This window comes from Engystomops pustulosus, chromosome 4, assembly GCF_040894005.1.
Source record: "Engystomops pustulosus chromosome 4, aEngPut4.maternal, whole genome shotgun sequence".
Lineage (NCBI taxonomy): Eukaryota > Metazoa > Chordata > Amphibia > Anura > Leptodactylidae > Engystomops > Engystomops pustulosus.
Window position 1 is genome coordinate 158597057 of NC_092414.1, and position 15126 is coordinate 158612182.

At 44.6% G+C, this 15126-nt stretch overlaps 1 protein-coding gene across 3 annotated transcripts in view; it reads left to right on the forward strand.

Annotated features, from left to right (window-relative positions):
- The window catches only part of GALK2 (galactokinase 2), a 116048-nt gene that overhangs the window by 21202 nt on the left and 79720 nt on the right, over positions 1-15126 (forward strand). The gene's annotated exons all lie outside the window — the stretch shown is intronic.

The following is a 15126-nucleotide window of genomic DNA, read 5'->3' on the forward strand; positions in this document are numbered from 1 at the left end:
GTATCCTATGATTCACCAATACAAATGACATCATGCCTAATAACAAAATACACTGATTAAATAACTGGAAAACTGAGGTAATTTAGAAGTTGGGCTTGCATGAATCTGGACTTTCTATTCTAATCTTGTTGTTGCAAAGTAGATTTAATATGCTGTAACATATCCATGATTGAAGATGACATCTCCCCAACTTGAGGCTATACCAAGGTATTTAATAATAGGTGTTCTATAGGTTCTGCCTCACTTTCTGGCAATGATTTTACAAAAAAATACAATTTCTTTGTAAGAGAACAGGAAACAGAGGGAACGCAAAATACATCTTACTTCTGTCTTTTTTTCTTCTTCTTAGTCCCAGTTGGTCATACAACTGTTAAAAAAAATTAAAAATATATCTAAAAAAGTATTTTGTCTGTGTCCTAGAACTCCACTTATTAACTTTTTCACTTATTGTCCCTTGGCTTAAAGGGATTTTCCATGGGGAAAAGGATTAAATGAGAACAGCGTTCGGATTTTCACATTGCTCTGGTACTTCTGGTTTCAGGCCTTTCCCAGCCTGAAACCAGAGGGGTTCCCAGGGGTTCATGGGACCTGCTTTATCCAACTTGTGGTCTCCCCAGGGCAGGGATAACACAGGAAGTGAAGGAAGTTGCATAAAGTGTCCGAGGTAGTCACTCATTGGAAGAAGTGAATCCCTAAAACTTACAGATCGGTCCAGGCTTGAAGAGATGTGGCAGAGTAACATGGGAGCCAAAGTTGGCCCCCTGATGGTTTACCATATGCATGGAAAAGTCCTTAAAGACACATGGCTGAGGAAAAAGAACCTTCCTTTTTTGACATAGGAAATAAAAGCATGTACAGCCCCATCCCTGTTGGCTAAGTTTTGCCCTCTGAGTGGACCTCCAACTAAGGATAGAACAGAATTTAACTGTAGGAACTAGCAACACGTTTTGCATTGTGTACCAGTAAAACATGTGTTTCTAGTTCCGTAAACAATCCTTTCAGCTAAAGGAACTTGTATTTGAAAGGTGCTCCTCCCCGCTGTTCTTGAATTGCATTTCTGAATGCAGATCAAATGCAATGTATAAATGTGGCCTCAATGTCTTTGATAGATATTAAAGGACATCTACCACCAGGATGAGGGATTGTAAACCAAGCACACTGACATACTAGTGTGTGCCCCATCTGACAGGATCTGCTATTCTCTTAGATTCTTATTCCCTGGTTTTAACATAAAAAGGATTTTAAAATTATGCAAATGAGTCAGAGGGGCTTCAGGATCCATAGGTTTTAATGGAGCCTGGAGCCCCTCGGGCTCATTTACATAATTGTAAAGCCTTTTATTCTTAAAAACAAGGGCAAAAGAAACTTGAATAAAAGTGCATCTTATCAGAGGGGGCACTTGGTTTAGAATCCTTCATCCTAGTGGTAGTTGTCCTTTAATGTTTATGGAGGTCATTAGACCTTGAAATAAGCATCATGAATAGTGAGTCATGTAATGGATGTGGAATTTCTCTATATTACTGAAGATCATTAAACCTAAGCTGACCATACACTTGTGCTCTGTAGATGGCTGTTTTTCAAATGATTTGTCCACTGTTAAAATGACAAAACAAAAATGATTTGCTTTCTTGATCTGCTTTGGGCTTTTCTTCATGAAGAGCTTTCCAGGTATTGCCAACTAACAGGACAGCTTAACCACATATATCTGACTTCTGTCACTCGTGTTTGTATAACAAAAACGCAACAAGATAAGGCAGAATATGGTCTGCTCTGGATTTTAAATAGTCTAAAATATCCAGTGTGTAGCCATCTTTATCTTCTGACAACCAGTGAGTGTATAAGTAAATAGCACATGTGGTAAATGCCCTCTACAGATTTCTCTTTTACTGTAGCACCTACAGTAGTCCACGATGCACTTTTTTACAGCACACCTAAATGCTTGAAACCATTTTTTTTTACTTCGAAAAGTCAATAGTGAAGGTCATATTACTTTTGTAATCTACTTTAGTAAGGAAAATGACTTATTTTATTTCATGCTCACTTCCTGCACTCCGCAGTGTCAAATCAGCTTTACCTCTGCACTAGCCAAGACAGTAGAAGAATAATTACCTGTATATACTTGAGTATCAGTCGACCCGAGTATAAGCCGGGACCCCTAATTTTACCACAAATAACTGGGAAAACTTATTGACTACAGTATAAGCCTAGGGTGGGAAATGCATTGGTCACAGCCTCCCCAAGTAATTTTATGCCCTGCAGCCTTCCCTCACTATCAAAATGTCCAGCAGCCTCCCCCAGCAGTGTAATGCCCAGCAGCCTCCCCCAGCAGTGTAATGCCCAGCAGCCTCCCCCAGCAGTGTAATGCCCAGCAGCCTCCCCCAGCAGTGTAATGCCCAGCAGCCTCCCCCAGCAGTGTAATGCCCAGCAGCCTCCCCCAGCAGTGTAATGCCCAGCAGCCTCCCCCAGCAGTGTAATGCCCAGCAGCCTCCCCCAGCAGTGTAATGCCCAGCAGCCTCCCCCAGCAGTGTAATGCCCAGCAGCCTCCCCCAGCAGTGTAATGCCCAGCAGCCTCCCCCAGCAGTGTAATGCCCAGCAGCCTCCCCCAGCAGTGTAATGCCCAGCAGCCTCCCCCAGCAGTGTAATGCCCAGCAGCCTCCCCCAGCAGTGTAATGCCCAGCAGCCTCCCCCAGCAGTGTAATGCCCAGCAGCCTCCCCCAGCAGTGTAATGCCCAGCAGCCTCCCCCAGCAGTGTAATGCCCAGCAGCCTCTCCATATAAAGAAATGCCTTGTAGCCGCCCTAATAATGTGATGCTCTGCAGCCCCCCAAATAATGAAATGCCCTGCAGCATCCCAAATAATGAAATGCCCAGGAGCCCGCCAAATAATGAAATGCCCTGCAGCCCCCCAAATAATGAACTGCCCTGCAGCCTCCCGAATAAATAAATGCCCTGCAACCCCCAAATAATGAAATTCATTGCAGCCTCTTGAATAATTAAATGCCCTGCAGCCCCTCATTTTTTTAAAAATAAACTTATATGCTCACCTTCCAATGCTCCCCAATGGTGCGCGGGGCTCCTCTTGCTTCTCTTCTTCACTGGTAACAGAGGGGGTAGAGATGCATCCTTGCGCTCTACCCACCCGCATACACTATGATGCAGTGGTGTTGCTGCCGATCACGTCATAGTATGCGGCGGCAGACAATGTGTGAGGACTCACCTAATCTCTTTACAGAGCATTTTATCTGAAATATCTAGGTATGTGAGTATACACATGTCAAAAAGTATCCAGCAGCATCAGTAACCACAGCGCGTCCACACCCTGGACTTGATCAATACATCAGTAAATAAAATCAAAAACTGCTGCACACCAATAGTTCAATAGAAAAATATGTGGATACTTCATAGTGGGTGAACTAAGTACCCACATATTTTTCTATTGCACTTTTGGTGTGCAGCAGTTTTTAAATTTAATTTGGGTATGTAAGTAGTGAGGCTTTAGCTTCCTCTCTTTGTCTGCTGTGTTCTAAGTTTAAAACTGCTTTCTCACATTTTTTCTCTCACCTCTAATCTGCAGTGAGCAAACACTTCAATAAAGTATATTACAAATGTTTTAACATCTGTGCTATTCAGGGGCGTAACTACAGGGGTAGCAGCCATAGCAGCTGCTATGGGGCCCACGGTGTCAGGGGGCCCTAGCTTCTTAGTTATTGGGTGTGTATATGCAGTATGTCTATATATGGTATTGTATGTACATGCCATATGTCTGTGTATATGATGCATATGTGTATTTTGTACTGTATGTATGTGTGTATATGCTGTATAAATTTATACATGGTGTGTGATTGTAACTCACATGTTTAAGTATACAGATATGTATATTTTTTTAAGGGGGAAGGGGGATGCCATTTAGAAGTCTGCTATGGGGCCTTGCCTCTCCAAGTTACGCCACTGGTGCTATTGATTATTGAAATAAAAATAAAATCTTTAAGCATTTAGTAACACAACTTACTGTATGTATTCCGTACACTCCTTAGCAGATTTTTGGTTTTAAACAAAGCTAGTTTGTATCATTAGTGCATGTAGAGGTCTGTCTGGGAGGTCATGTCCATGATTCATTTCTTTTCCTGTGGAGTTTTGGGAAACCACCTCTCATATTTAACATTTTATACCAAAAAATAATTGCTGGAAATTCCCTTTGATACAGTGGTCCAGATATATGTAAATAAGCTGTATAGTTTATAGAAATCCCTCTTTTATGTGAAATCTTGTTTACCTTTACAAAAATGTCATGTGAAAATGAGTAGAGAAGTAAGATGAGTCAAGCTTAGGGGCTGATGTATGATTGTCATGTCAGATGCCTGTATAGTTATAGGCATTAAACACATACTTGGAAATGATCTGCAGATAAAAAATCCAAATCCCACCATCTCCTGTTCTGAAAGAATAGGTCTTAGAGGAAAAAAGATAGGGGCGTCTGAAGTGACACTACCGCTGCAACCTGTGGACTTGCCTCAGGCAAATATGACTATTTTATGCTCATTTTCCCATGACTTTAAAGAAGATTTCTTTTTAGGTGAACGGGCGAGTATTGACATAAAAAAGGGAATTGTAGAAAGGATATACTGTATCATACCCTATCTAAGGGTGCTGGTAAATTAGTGAAGTAAAGGCTGGTGACAGTCTCTTTTTAGGAATGTTGAGATGTGTAAAGTGTTCTGAGGACCATGGAGTAAAAAAAATTAAATTACAGGCGGTATAGTGAAGCCTTTGGCTACCCGGGCCCTATATGAAGATTCTTCTCCCAACCCCGCGGCTCTTCTTCTCCTTTTCCTGCCCAGTCGCATACACTATGACGTGTTGGTGTCACGTCCACGTAACATAATAGTGTATGCGCCGCTCAGGCAGGAAGAGGAGAAGACGGAGCTGTGGGGTCGGGAGAAGAAGCCAAAGGTGAGTATTGTTTTTTTTTCTTTTAAACGAGGGCCCTGCTCTGGACATTTCATTAATGGGGGGGGGGGGGTGTTTATGTAAAGGGGTGGACCCTGCTGTTGTCAGTTTATTAAAGGGGGAATCTGCTGTAGACATTTCTGTAAAGCGGGGCTCTGGTGTGGACATGTTATTAAAAGGGGCATCTGCTGTGGACATGCCGAGGCAGTCCTATACTGTCTGGATCTGGTCTGCACAGTAATTGGGGGATGATTTCATGCAGTTAGGGAATGTGATTGGTTTTCCTAAATAGATGGGCACGATTGAAGTTCATCATAAAATTACTTTTATGCACAGTACAAGATTAACGATATAGAGTATATAGAGTAGTACTTAAGTCCTAATATCTGGGCACATGTTGGTTTAAATGCTGGGGGGGTTTAGTCGTGTGAATAGACCAGGGCCCATGGGACACTTAGATAAATATATATATATATATATATATATAATGAAGGAAAGTAGGCAGCACTCCAGATGTGACGTGAAAACAAGTGGTTTCTTATATTCCATGTTTTTTTAGGGTACAGCAAAGTACAGCAATGTTTCGGCTCGCTTGGAGCCTTTTTCAAGCTCCAAGCGAGCCGAAACGTTGCTGTACTTTGCTGTACCCTAAAAATACATGGAATAAAAGAAACCACTTGTTTTCACGTCACATCTGGAGTGCTGCCTACTTTCCTTCATTATATCATCAAGGGATCCGCGGCCCGGTCCTATTGAGCCTGCACCCATCATTATCTAACCGGTGTGCTGTTTTCATTCTCCTGAAGTGTATATATATATATATATATATGCAACACCCCTGCCGATGCAAGGCAGAGTGGTTGTTGCAAATACGTCCCAATATGTTGCTCGCAACCTGTGTGGAGTCTGATGAACCCCACAGCAGGTCACTACACAACACGGAGAACACCACAGCGGTAGATCCTGCCTGGTAAGGCAGGAGTTAATTGTTTAATGTGATGTCCTTCCATCAGCCAATCACATCTGTTCTAATATTGTATTGTAAGCTGGGATGCAATTGGAGGAATAACCACCACCTGACCAGTGGGAATAATAAAACCCCTGGTCAGGAAAGTTCTAGAGAGCAGTCAGTCAGGGTCAGTCAGACAAAGCAGAGCAAGAGAGCCAGCTCACTGCCTGGGCAGCTCTGAGGAGTTAGTGAGAGTAAAGGGGTATTATCCTACCTTCAAGGGTGATATCTGAAGTAACCCAGGACAAGCTGAAGCATCCTACTAGGACACAGCTATCTCCCAGCCTGCCCTTGCATCCAGGCTGGTGATCAATCCCTGTGGTTCCCTCTCCAAGTGCATCCCCAGCCTTCTACCACTGTCAAGATTCGTTTGGCACGTTATCTATTGTTCCTGTTGGTTCCAATAAAGAACTGTAAGTTACTTTTGTACAACGTCTGCCTCCGTCTGATCCCTGCTACTACGGCTGTCACCATCACGGGTACCATATCCACCATACAGGGACTCATACTCCAGACCCCAAAGGGTTGCCCCAGGGAGAACTACTACATCAGCCTCTCCCTCCATATTTCTTGCACACACCACCTGCTGGAGACCTGCCAGACTGTAGGACAGCCCTCCGGTCCCCATACCAAGCACCGTGACATCAGCGTACCTCGGCCGCAACTGCCAGCCACTCAGTTATTCTGGGCCCCGGCTGCCTCCAAGCCCCAAGAAAAGGCTAGGCCCTGGTGGGGGATGTTGCATATATATATATATATATATATATATATATATATATATATATAAAGATATAGAAGAAGTAAAATCCAAGTCAGCACAATCTTATGGACTCCTAATAAGGAGGGGTGCAGCGCCCCCAAAGGTTCTGGCTTGATCCTCTTGTAGCTAAATAAAGTAAAAAGCGGGCAGCACTCCACTTGTTCAATAAAGTTCACCTTTTATTTTGAACCATGGAGTGCTGCCCGCTTTTTACTTTATTTATATATAAAGATAGATAGATATATATGAATGTAAAGAATGGGCTATGAAAAAATATTTGGTGAACATATACAGGTTACAGTTTTTATACACCTAATGCACCTAGTAGTATTAGTGGAGAGAATTGCTGCACTCTGTATGTTGTGCAGTAAGTACACTTGATGTGCTGGCAGTCCCCAGGTTACGTACAAGATAGGTTCTGTTGGTTTGTTCTTAAGTTAAGTTTGTATGTAAGTAGGAACTGTATACTTTATTATTGTAACCCCCAGTCAAACTTTTTTTTGGTCTCTGTGACAATTGGATTTTAAAAACGTTGTCATAAGAACCAGGATTAACAATAAATTTAAAGTTAATTAGAAAAAAAAAATTCTGTTTTATATATATTTTGCTTTCAGACTGTTGTGAATCTGAAGCTCTGCAACTGAACCTTATAAAAATAACCACCACAAATCCAACTAAAAAGCTGCAGAGCAAGCATGATTGCCTCTTTAACACAAACACGGCTTAAGGGGATCAGCTGTTGTATACTGGATACTAAGGTTTTAAGATAACACACGAAGCAGGTGGGGTCAATCCTACAATGTTTGAGACATGAAGAACAGTGGAGCTGCACTTCTAAGCCAAGGCATGGCATTAACATAAGCTGTAACATTAGACAACTTTCTCAAAATAGCACAAAACTCCAAATGGCATTCCTGTACAGTCTGTATAATATAGATTGTTTTAGAATCTAGAGGATTTCTGTATAGCAGAGGCACAAAAGTGGAAAATTATTTACTCAAAACAGAACAGGCCATACAGAACGATAGCCTGCCTTCCCGATTTTGATGTTTCTCCGTTCTCTCAAAGGCTTTCTTCTAACCATACCGGTAATAACCTCTCAAGTTACTCGACACATTGGTCAATTGCAGCATATGCTATGTTTTATCTGTTTTCTGGACAATGTGGACTGTGCACAAAATGTGGACAATGCCCCTTTCTCTCTACACATCTATCTCTGCCCCTCATGCACGTTGTCTATGTTTCCATCCAACTATGCTGCCCCCTCATGTTTCTTTAAAGGGAACCTATCACCACATTTGCACATATACAGCCAGTGACAGGTTCCTATAGAGCTCTATTAATTGACTGACGCCCTTTTTTTTTTTTTTTAACTAAAAATTGTTTCGCTTACATCCACATAACTCACCTTTTATCTTATATTCTCTGGCATCAGAGGGGGGCATGTCCTGCTCATCCAATCCCTCCCATATAATCCTCCCCATGCCTTATGCCTCCTTACTGGTCACAGTTCATGTCATGTCACCAGAGTGGCATCATCTCGGGTCCTTTAGACTCTTAACAATAGAAAACTGTACCCCATGCGTGTATCTGACCACATGAAGTCACAGCAGCCTCCATGGGCATCTACTCCTCTCTATCCTCCATGGAGGCTGCTGTGATTTCATGTAATCACATACATGGTGTACAGTTTGCTATTCTTAGAAAGCTTAAGGACCTGTGATGATGGTCACTGGTCACATGTCATGAATGTAACACAAGACACCATGTAAAAAAATGTACACTATATTTCCCATCTGTACATAGAGCTTTATATGTCTATACTTGAATATTAGCAGACAGTCCCTAAGTACAAGGAGGCAGAGCAGGGATTTGAAGAGACACGGAGCTGTCAGTCAGAATAATTGGGTGCGGGTCACTGGTATCTCTGACTCTTCTCCTCTTTCAGATGAGTCAGAAAGGCTAATTTGCATATCCGATTCATAGCTGTAATTAAGTACAGGGCCCCACTGGCAGACAATTTTAGCTGATATGGGGAGGACTTGTAACCCTTTATCAGCAGGCATTGTTAGTCAGGGGGGTCAAAATCTAGTGACCAGCCCACTTTAAGCCCCCAGCTTTCTATGTTGCCACTCTCTCTTTAAATAAAAAGGAGAATCTTCCAGGAACTGTAGGGATGAGCTTCCAGCTCTGACGTGGTCTCCACTGTTAGCTCCACCCCTGGGGGCAAAGTTGGCATCCGTTTTCTCATACCTCCAAAGAGCAGTAAGGGAGGAGGAGCAGGTGTCAGGAGCTGAAATTAGGGGCTTCTCCTGCTCTCTGTGCCAGAAACTCAAACTTGCATTAAAAATGAGCTATAATTGTTACGTGATTCTGGTTTCCATTCTAATTTACTGTATATACTGGCGTATAAGACTACTTTTTAAACCCTTAAAATAATGGCTACAGTGGGGGGTCGTCTTATACGCCGGATATACGGGGGCCGCACTGTGTAAGGTGTTTTTTTTCCCCGTCAGCGCGCAGAGAGCCGCTTCCTGGGACCGCCGCGCATGCGCGGCAGTCCGCCTCTCACAGTCATTAGAAGAGGCTTAGTACGCGCTGACGGGGTGGCGCGCTGTATGCTAATGCAGCCGCCCTGTCACAGCAGTCGGCGTCACAGAGCTGGGGGTCACAGGCGGCACTTACAGAAGCATGTCGGATCTTCATTAATATCGCAGCTTACAGTTATGATCACCAGGCACTTGCTCTCTTGTTTGTTTTGCAAAGTTTTAAGCAGACTTTTTTTTATTTGGGAGAGGGGTAGTCTTATACAGTGAGTATATAACAAATTCTATATTTTTAGGGCAGAAGTTGGGGGTCGTCTTATACGCCCAGTCGTCTTATATGCCGGCATATACGGTAACTGGGCCACAGGCAGCCACAAACACATGCCACCCACTTTTTCGGAAAGTGCCGTGGTATCTAAAATGCACTAAAGTTATCAATCGGAATGTGCAATTTGGATAAATTTGTATATTTTTCACACAGTCCAGTTTAGGCTTCCACTGTCTGAATGTTAGACAAGATAAGTATATGTGTCCCTTTGTCTTTCAGACGTCTACAGTGATTGTCAACACATATGGTAAATTGTTGTCAAATTACACATATGCACATGTATGGTATTGGGGTAATTTCTAAAACTATGCCATATTTATATTATTAAATCAATCACACCAAGAAATATTCAATGATCCTCAGTGTCATTTTGTCTTCTACCAGGAACATATGTGCATCACTGTAATATTGATTGATATATATATATATATATATACACTCACCGGCCACTTTATTAGGTACACCATGCAAGTAACGGGTTGGACACCCTTTTGCCTTCAGAACTGCCTCAATTCTTCGTGGCATAGATTCAACAAGGTGCTGGAAGCATTCCTCAGAGATTTTGGTCCATATTGACATGATGGCATCACACAGTTGCCACAGATTTGTCGGCTGCACATCCATGATGCGAATCTCCCGTTCCACCACATCCCAAAGATGCTCTATTGGATTGAGATCTGGTGACTGTGGAGGCCATTTGAGTACAGTGAACTCATTGTCATGTTCAAGAAACCAGTCTGAGATGATTCCAGCTTTATGACATGGCGCATTATCCTGTTGAAAGTAGCCATCAGATGTTGGGTACATTGTGGTCATAAAGGGATGGACATGGTCAGCAACAATACTCAGGTAGGCTGTGGCGTTGCAACGATGCTCAATTGGTACCAAGGGACCCAAAGAGTGCCAAGAAAATATTCCCCACACCATGACACCACCACCACCAGCCTGAACCGTTGATACAAGGCAGGATGGATCCATGCTTTCATGTTGTTGACGCCAAATTCTGACCCTACCATCCGAATGTCGCAGCAGAAATCGAGACTCATCAGACCAGGCAACGTTTTTCCAATCTTCTACTGTCCAATTTCGATGAGCTTGTGCAAATTGTAGCCTCCGTTTCCTGTTCTTAGCTGAAAGGAGTGGCACCCGGTGTGGTCTTCTGCTGCTGTAGCCCATCTGCCTCAAAGTTCGACGTACTGTGCGTTCAGAGATGCTCTTCTGCCTACCTTGGTTGTAACGGTTGGCGATTTGAGTCACTGTTGCCTTTCTATCAGCTCGAACCAGTCTGCCCATTCTCCTCTGACCTCTGGCATCAACAAGGCATTTCCGCCCACAGAACTGCCGCTCACTGGATGTTTTTTCTTTTTCGGAGCATTCTCTGTCAACCCTAGAGATGGTTGTGCGTGAAAATCTCAGTAGATCAGCAGTTTCTGAAATACTCAGACCAGCCCTTCTGGCACCAACAACCATGCCACGTTCAAAGGCACTCAAATCACCTTTCTTCCCCATACTGATGCTCGGTTTGAACTGCAGGAGATTGTCTTGACCATGTCTACATGCCTAAATGCACTGAGTTGCCACCATGTGATTGGCTGATTAGAAATTAAGTGTTAACGAGCAGTTGGACAGATGTACCTAATAAAGAGGCAGGTGAGTGTATATATATAATTTTTTTTTTTAATTTATAAATTATTAGTCTCAGCAAATTAAAGTCCAAAGTGATTCACTGCTGTTATACAATAAAAAGTGAAACTTTTTATTGGACAAGCCACAAAAATGTATCAGTGTATGCAACACACCTACTATACTCTGCTTCTGTAGGCTGGTAATGTTTTTTAAAGCTTGCCCATTCATTAGTCTCTGAAATCTAAAGCCTGAACGGGCGCAGGTTATAGCTAGTGACCCACCCCACTCCGACCAACTCTGCTTCTGGGCAAGCCCCCTTAATGCCCCCCATATGATCACTTGCCGTTGTGCCAGGAATTGCACAAATTTGAGGGCAAGCCCTGATAAATAACAGACGTTCATCCCTGTGTGATATGTTTATTTTTTTTTTAAAAGTGTTTATTTTTGCAATTTTTAAAAAAATCTAACAATTACAATAAACAAAACCAAAGAACAAGATTGTCTGTTACATACTTTCTTCCCCACAATGCAGAATTATTAAATAACATCCATGGTAACAATCAGGGTCTTACTGTGTTCCAATATTAAGTGCCATATGTGGCTCACAGGCCAAGTTGACCAAAAGAGATAGCACATCAGTCATGGGGTACAATTTACGTGGCGCGAGCACCAATGTAAACCAATATTAGAAAACCATAACAGTGATTTGGAACCCCTTGACGTCTATTCAGGACTAAGTCCAGCATTGTCATAGCACAACAGATAAAAGCATCACGGTCCAGTTACTCAGGAGGTGCGGGCCTTCCAGCAGGAGCCCAAGGGGCTGCATCAGCCCAATGTAGAGCTTCAGTTGGGCAGGTGAAGAATCAAGTCTTTTGACCGTCCACAATTCGGAGCTTGAAAGGGTACATCATGGAGTATTTATACCCCTTGTCACGGAGACGGGCACGGACCTCGGTGAACTGTGCGCGCTGTTTCCTGACTGATGCAGAGAAATCAGGATAAAAGGACACTCTGCTGTTAGCATACTGAATTTCTCCCTTGGTTTGGACCGCCCTGAGGATAGAATCCCTGTCCCTAAAGTGCAGCAGCCGGGCCAGGAAGGGTCTTGGATTGCCCCCTGGGGACCAGGACGGGATGGCACTCGATGGGCCCTTTCCACTGTGAAGAACGGGGAGAAGGTATCTGTAGGTAGCATATTTTTGAGCCAATTTTCCAAAAAGGATACAGGGTTAGACCCCTCCACTTTTTCGGGGAGACCGACCACTCTGACGTTGTTCCATCGCAGACGGTTTTCGAGGTCATCAGCTCTGTCGATGGATGCAGATATTTGGCGCTGAAGCTCTCTGATCTGTGTCGGGATAGGCCTCTGGACATCCTCCACCTCAGATATTCTGCGTTCAGTTTTGGTGATTCGCTCCTTGGCTTTATGGACATCATGCCGTAGTAAAACAAAGTCTTGCTGCAGCTCATCCACCTTGGTGACCAGTTTGGATTGGCACCCGTTTATGGCCGCCAGCACCTCTGCAAATTTGCGGTCCAGCTCCGTGGCCGGGTCATGCCCTCCTCATAGGTCACAAGCTCTGAGAGCTCGGAGAGGAGTTTGGGGACCCCTGAGGAGAGCATGGCTGTGTGCAGGAGAATTTCCCCAACTTTTTAGCAGCATTCGACTGTATCTGCGCAAGAACGGCCTGGGATGTGGAGCATTCCTGCGCGTCCAGGGGTTCCAGGGACTGGAATGGAGGAACTTCATGGACGGATTCATCATCTGATGGAGGCGCAGATGCCCCGGACGCTGCTTTTAGCAATTTAGCCGTCTTCCTACGGTTACCCATGGCGTCTGGGCAGAGAGGGCAGGTGATAAACAATCAAGGAGTCTAGCGTCCAGTGATTAGCAGAGATAGAGTCAGGGCCCACGTGGAGTATTGCAGTGGCACTGCAAGGGTTAATATAGAACTGAACCCAGGAACAGGGGATCACTGGGAGTATGGAGGGCTCGGTGACTACTGGGCTGCACAGCTTTGGGTCCATAGGTGGAAGGTGGGCAGCAGCAGGGGAAACACTTCCCTACCTTAGTCCTGGCTGCAGTCCGGCAGTGTCAGGGCTAACCCTGCGCGCCTAGGCCTCAGGCACCGCAGGGGAGTCCCAGGAGATGACGCCTCCGGCAGAGTGCAGGGCCGGCTGAAGAACTGGATCGGCGGCACCGTCATTACGGAGGGGGTTTTTCCCACCCCCGGATGGTCCTCACCACGCCGACAGGCAGCCGCGGTGTCAGGCGGCTATGATCCAGCCGCCACGCGGCACATATGGGAGGACGCAGGAGCTGGAGTGCGGAGGGACGGCACGGAGGGTGAGGGTAGGTACACGCGGCACCGGTGAGCAGGCTGGAGGAGGTAGGGTGAGGGATGGCTGCCTAGGAAGGGTGATTAGGGTATCGGGTCCCGGGAGCTCCGCGGCATACGTCCTCCTAGGTCGGCATCAGGCCACGCCCCCTGTGTGATATGTTTATTGATTAGGATTTACCATGGGGAAAATAGCAATGATATAAAACAAAATATCCAAGCTGCTGCTTGGAAGTCTCTGATATGATCCTGTCTGCACACATTCATAATAATGTACATACTATTTTGGCTACAGCTGATCCATAGCTGCCTTGTAGACACACAAGAATGGCTTAGTATTTTTCTACTGTACAAGTTCAGCAATACTTTACCCCAGAGTGATGGATGCAGTGTATTTTTAGAACTTTTGTCCTCTATTTTTTTTAAAGAAAATCTTGTTGCTATATGTGAATTTTCATTGACTGATCAGAAAGAAAACCTGTCATGCAAATTAACCCACCCATATAAATGCTTCACTAAAAACTATGATCATTGCCCTATGGCACGCGTGCCACAGACGGCACACAAAGCCGTTTCTGTTGGCACGCGTACCGTCGCCGGTAAGCCTCTGCCCGTAAAAATTTGTCTATGCGAGCAGCGGAACTACGCGCCGCTCCATAGACAGAACCGCAGAGTTTTTGCGCATGCCCGGTAACCTGGGAAGCGCTGAAAGTTTCAGTCGCTCCCATAGAAACCGCGCATGCGCAGTAATTATCCCGGCCCGCTCCGCTCTGCTCCCTCCCGGTTCGCTCCGCTCTGCTCTGTCCCGGTCCGCTCCGCACTGCTCTGCTCCCTCTGCCCCGTTCCGTAGCCCCCCTCTCCTCCGCTCTGTAGCCCCCTCTACTCTGCTCCGTAGCCCCCCTCTCTTCCGCTCCGTAGCCCCCCTCTCTTCCACTCCGTGGCCCCCCTCTCCTCCACTCCGTGGCCCCCCTCTCCTCCGCTCCGTGGCCCCCCTCTCCTCCGCTCCGTAGCCCACCTCTCCTCCGCTCCAGGTGGGAGTGGAGAATGCATACAGCGTAACCTGCATGCATTCCTGGAGAACCTTCCTGTAGAAAAATAAAGTAAGTTTATCTGTGTATATGTATGTAATGAGTATATGTATGTGTATATGTATGTGATGTGTATATGTAGGTGTTTATATGTGTATACATATATATAATATATATCTATTCTGTATGTATTTTATACTACATGGCAATAAGCTGTATGCATTTTATACTACATGGCGGCATTCTGTATGCATTTTATACTACATGGTGACAAGCTGTATGCATTTTATTCTATATTACGTATATGGGGGGGCGTCTCTCTATGGCTCGTTTTCTCAATTAAAACCTTGTTATTCTAGTTAAAATTTTGTGTTGGCACTTCACTTCAAGTCGCATTTTGGGCGCTCGGCCTCTAAAAGGTTCGCCATCACTGCCCTATGCCATTGCCCTCATGTGAGTCTAATGTCACTAAGTGAGTCTATTGAAGTTCTGCATATTCAAGGCTTACTTGCATTGAACGGCCTCTGTTCCTTATTGCCAG